The sequence below is a fragment of the Chenopodium album genome, chromosome 13 (genome assembly GCF_948465745.1).
Source record: "Chenopodium album chromosome 13, dcCheAlbu1.1, whole genome shotgun sequence".
NCBI lineage: Eukaryota > Viridiplantae > Streptophyta > Magnoliopsida > Caryophyllales > Amaranthaceae > Chenopodium > Chenopodium album.
Window position 1 is genome coordinate 25880190 of NC_137846.1, and position 6286 is coordinate 25886475.

Sequence of the window (6286 nt, forward strand, 5' to 3'; positions counted from 1 at the left end):
TTTTGTTTTTTTCAAAAGTAACCAATATTCTGTTACTTTGATTCGAAATTTCTACTACTTTGATATGTTATTATTGCTACTATTGTTACTTGATTTGTTGTGAAAGATGAACTATCAATTTCTATTCAATTTTTCTGTTAACGAGGCTCAAGCTCGCGGCGGCGGTGGCTTTCGTAGTGGGTGAAAAATTAGATGAACATACATACCTCGAAATTGGCTGTAGAAAGATGATTCATTGATCAAAATAGAAAAATTATGTTACGAAATCAAGATAAAATAAAAAAAAAAGAAGGAAATTGAAGAACAAAGGAGAGAGAAAGAGAGAAGAAGAAGTGCAGAGGAGAGAGAAGAAGAGCAGGAAAAAAATATCAAATAGAAACCATGAGAAGAGAGAAAAATAGAAATTGTAATACTCCATAAAACTTTTGCATGCTCAACACCGCCGTTCATTAAATTATTGTAAACCCGCTTTTTTTAAACTTTTGTGTTTTTTTTTTCCTTTTCATAAGACTTTTTCAAGCTGTTATTTTGTATTGTTTCTTTTTAATTCAAAAATGACAAGTATCTCAATCAATGCCAAAATTCTTGTATGATTGAATTTAAAAAATTAAAGTTCTCAAAAACATAAATATACAATTGAGGATATGGAAAGACGAAACAATGATTGCTTTGTTTATTGACCACTCATACTATCTCTAAAGAACAAATTCTAAATTTATCTTTGTTTCTTAAATTAACATTTAATATACTATATATCTTGTCCAAGAAAAAAAAAAAAAAAAAAGCACCATAGAAATTTGAATGGTGTTTTATTTGTATAACACTAATAGAACTGATTTGATTATAAGTGTTTATAATAATAGTGTTGTTATATGAACATATTGTGATTGTAATGAATACTACTAATACTATAATTTTTTTTTTCCTATTGCACGAGATTGTTATATGCCTTCTTCTAACTAAGCCTTTTGACATCGAGTTTGATGTCCTTCTCATCTATGTTTTTTTTTTTTGAAATTTTATATAGTACTAGATGAAGCCCGTGCGATGCACGGTTTGTTTGATTTTTTTTTTTTAATGAGCTAATATTTGTTATATATTTAGATAAAATTCCTAATATTAAAAGATAATATTTAATATTTAATCTTAAAAATCTCATTCGCCAATTTTGCTTACGTGGCATTTGAATTATTTAATTCTAAAAGAAATTAATAATCTCTTATTTAATTGGCTACTCCTAAGATTTACAATCCTACATGGCGCGCCGAGAAAATTAGATTCTCTAAAAACTCGGGAAAAAACTCCCCTTTATATATATATATTAGATTCTATTTAGATGCTAATCATGTAATAAACCATGAGTTAATGGTATTGTTTATCAAGATAGATGTTTAATGAAAAAATGCATAAAAATTGAAACAGTAAGTTTTTTTTTTTTTTTTTTTTTTTTTTTTTTGAAACAATAAGTTTTAATTAGCAAAGCCACTATTATGATATGGTAAATATTATTTTATTAATATTATTAATTATGTTTTGAGTTTTCCCCTACGTCTTTTATTTTTGGAAGATTTCTATGTCATAATAAAATGCCCAACACCAATATTTATAGATGAGAATTCACCAGTTCTTTTAGGCTCTTCCACAATTTTTCCATCAATTTTTCAATGTACTAGAATTTTGTAGAAATATATGGAAACTCATATAATTAAGCAAAATTTTTTTTTATTTTTTATTTATTTTTTTTTTAAAAGGAAAAGGTTATACATATTGTTTTGGGAAATTTTACCCATGCCGCGTGGGCCAATCAAGTCCTGACACGTGTCATACTCTAGTTGGTCCGAATTGGACCAGTCTCCATTTGACACGTGTCCCTCCTAGAGCTTGGGAGAAAAAAGCAGCCTTCAAGGGCCCAAATCCCGAGAAAGCCGTAATACGGCACAGCCCCGCAGAGCTAGGTCAGAGTGACCTAATCAGGGGCACGTTCCCCCATGACCCTGTAAATAGGGAGATTCCCCCATTTTCGGGACAGGAATTAATTATTACAGCAGACCCTACATTCTCTTCCATCAGAGAAGCACCTGATCTCGGAATCCGAAAAGATCTCACTTTTCATTTTCCGCACCTTCTCCTACCCACATTCAAGTACTAACTTGATCGTCAAAGGCGGAGCTCCTACCACCCGGAGTCTCCGTTGTTTTGCAGGTACGGGCGTAGTCGGATCAGTCCTCGAGCTGTAACTCTCCCAAGGGACAAAAACACCCAAAACACATATCCCTAAGAGCTATGTATGAGAAGCTAAAAGATGAAAGTATTAGTGAAATATCTACATTAATTACACTGTTTTGCATGTGATTTTGTCACGCAATCCTAAACTAAAACTGAATAAGGGAATATATTTAATGCTTTTTTGTAGCTTGGACTACATATAACGTTACCCATTTTCAAAAAAAATAAATTGCATTTTTTGTAGACCATGATTTGGGCACCAAGTTTTTATTATTCCTTCCCCATTCTCTTATGTATAGTTAGAGATAAACTAATATCCCATTACGACCTCTCTTTTTAAAATTTTAAATTCCAACAAATCTCACTTACATAATATTTAACAAGGATTTTGTTATACATAGCCCTAGGGCTAGCATAAAAAATATATAATTCATATCATAAATGTAAATTTAAGTCCGAGCTCAATGGAATCTATGACATACTTAATAACACCAAGTCATTAACTACATATCAACATTTAATACTAGATAAAAATGGTTTTTAGCTGAGCAATATATATATATATATATATATATATATATATATATATATATATATATATATATATATATATATATATATATATATATATATATATATATATATTTTTGACAACAGCAGAATGCATTTAATTAAAAATAGGTAACCAAATACAACATAAGGCAACCTAAACTATTGAGGCTAATTAGACCCCTTACATAAGCCACAAACCATCTTAAAAACGAAATAAAAATAACTATATATGAAGGTGGTAGATTCTTTTCCAGTTGGCCCTCGATTATTGAAGTAACCTTGCATACAACGTAGAGATAGCGTGCCATCACAGTTGGCAGTGATTTTCGAAATGCAAATGGAGTTGAAGCTAGGGCTAAAAACACAACGGGTATCCCTTGAAACCATGTGAAACTTTAACGAGGAAGATGGAAGCGGAATAGTGGTAATCTCACGACCTGGCTTGAAAGAACTTGTGGGAAAATCAGATTGCTCACAAGCAACTTGTGTCACTAAAAGTGACTTGGTTAGCATGCTATTAACCCCCAAAATTTCCATTTGGGGAGCAGAGCAATAAATATGATGAGTTGTTAATTAACCATCTAAATAAAAAAAATCAAATACATTTGACTTCACTACAATCTATATATATATTATTATTAAAACTTATAGAGATAACATCCTAACGCCATGTGTCACCTTTATTTTTTATTTGGTGCCACATGTGCGCCATGTGTATCCTATGTGTATCACCCTTTTTTTTTTAATTTTTGAGAGGATGTATCACCCTTCTCTCACTTCATTGAGTCATAGTAATGTGTAGTTAATTTGAAAAACTCTTTATTGGAATTCAGCTTTGCGTATTATCAAGTATTACCTAAAGCTTCAAAGTGAATAAATGATTAATCCCTAAATCACGAGCTGTTTTTTTTTTTTTTATTGGAGGAAAGCAGATGGAGCACCTTCTTCCATTCCATTGAAGCCAAATATATTCTCTTTGGGAGGATACGTATCACGAAATTTTCTCAATTAATTTCAAAATATCAATTATCATGGTAACTTTTTTTTATTAAAACTCGGATATTAATCCAATGTAAGACAAGAAGACCCTGTTTCCGGGTCTCTACTTTATGGAAACAATATTATTTCGGGTGCCATTATTCCTACTTCTGCAGCTATAGGGTTACCAATATGGTTCAAAGCACTTCAATGTTCCACCTCTTGCTCATTTTTTTTTTCCTTCACAAGTAATTGATAGAAAGCCGTTGTTTTGATGGGCATGGATAATTGAACGAGTATGTGTCTCTAATATAATATATATGAGTTGAGTTGCATACATAATAAATTTCTACTTTTATATTTCCATCACTAGTACAAAACTAACCATAAGTAACACCTATTAATTGTTACAGAAAGTAGTAAAAGTGTTATCATAGACAATAGGTAACAATTTTATGGGTGATACTTTCACCCATGTTACCTAAGGTCTTATGTAACACTTTGCGTATTATCTGGTAACACTTTCAAAGGAGTTACTATAAGCCTTCTTATGTAACAATTTGTTACTTTTTAGTTCTTAGGTAACACTTATCTTTAGTAACATTTTTCAATCATATAGTAACATTTTATTTGACATTATGTATCACTTTTTTGAACTAATGTAACACCTTGTTAATTATAAGGTAACATTTTTCAATCATATTTTAACATTTAGTAGCTTTTTATTTGACATTATGTATCACTTTTTGTAAACTAATATAACACCTTATTAATTAATAGGTACATTTATTTTTACTATTATTATCTTAAATATAAAAATATTATTAATATGTACAACAACATAACCATAAATGAGAAATTAACATATATGATAGACAACAATAATTTGAATCAAAATAATTTCATAATTCTTACAAAAAAATATTCATAAACACCAATTTTTATGTTTGGCCAAACAATGCAATAATCAAAACAAAAAGAAACTTAGCTTTGGTCTCTAGCTTGGAAAAAGTGAGGAAATAAGAAAAAGCTCCAAAATTTTTTTTAAAAAAAAAAAAAAAAAAAAAAAAAAAAGTCAGCGCGGTAGCAGTATGATAGCAGCAGCTAGCTTGCAGAACGACAACAATAGTAACAGCGTCAGCAGCTACAGATCAGACATCAATAACAGCAGACAGCAGAATGTAGCAGCAAACATCAGTAGCAGATAGCAGTGGCGGCAAACAATAGTAGCAGATAGCAGTGGCAGCAACCAGCAACATACAGCCAAAGCCGTAACAGAACAACTAGCAGAAAGTTTTAATCCTTGTTTATGCAAGCACGCTTGATGTGGCATCATTACTTGCTATCACAATCCTTCATCTTGATTTATTTGATCCTATATATGTGTTAAAGTATCGTAGAGCAGACAATTAGAACAAAAATGAAATAACGCAATAATAAGAGTTAGCGCTTTCTAACAGAGAATATATTAACCATTACCTCATTTTGCTCTTGTTCATTAGAGTGTACATCGGGAAAATGATCTATAAATTCTGGATGGGATGACACCTCAACAACAAAAGAGATTATATTTATGAAGAAAAAAACAGCAAAAGAGATTAAATTTTTAAGTGAGTGCATCATTATAAAAATCCCCCGTCTTCTAGGAGGGACTGGGAGACTTGACCACCATTTGCAGCTTAGAACATTACAACCATAATGCTTAACAAGCTACAAATTAAACAAGCAATTTATTTCCTTTGCTGCTCAGTTGCTCGGAATGCAACTTTGAATTTAATTATGACATCCTCTGAATTCTGTTAAAGAAAATAGTCCGAATTGATTAAGGTTATTCTTAAAATTCTAGCTCATAATTAACTTATCATATCTGTACAAAATGACTTAGAGCCTAGGCTTCAAAAACCTTTGACAACACTCACCACTGCCAAAAAGCCTATATCAAATTAATAGAACAAAAATCAGATATTGGATTCTCTTTGCACTATTTTACATGTACAGGGAAATTGCCACAATTAAAAGACCACATACATTATGTGACTAATCCACAATTCTCAATGAGCAGAAAAAATCTGTTTAAAAACAAGAGTATATATGCAATCACAATGAACCACAATATAGCAGCAATATATATATATATATATATATATATATATATATATATATATATATATATATATATAATTCACGAAGTTTTGCAGATATGAATACAAGTCTCTTCGGCTTAACTGCACCCTACATATTGTATGAACAGGGGTTTTAGGCACATTAAATGTTGACATGATGATGTATGCATAAAGGCTATGTCTTGAATGAATAGGAGGTGGAACAAAAGCCAAAAAAAGAAAAAAATGAGAGAGACAGGAACAAAAATAGAGCATCTGACTGTAGATTTAAGTCCAATTTAAAGGCTGGAGGCAAGGTTTAGGTACTAAACAATCTTCAACAAGATGACCAGGTTTATTGTACTTCCAACTATGGAAAAATAGTAGAGAATCAAGACATAATATGTAAAAAGCAGAATAAATGAGGA

At 30.8% G+C, this 6286-nt stretch overlaps 1 long non-coding RNA gene across 1 annotated transcript; it reads right to left on the reverse strand.

Annotated features, from left to right (window-relative positions):
* Positions 1-4623: 4623 nt before the first annotated feature.
* Positions 4624-5896, reverse strand: LOC145574715 (uncharacterized). Its single transcript, XR_014098154.1, has 2 exons — positions 5236-5896; positions 4624-5131 (listed from the first exon to the last, which is right to left on the reverse strand). It is a non-coding gene; the product is annotated as an uncharacterized LOC145574715 (long non-coding RNA).
* Positions 5897-6286: the final 390 nt, after the last annotated feature.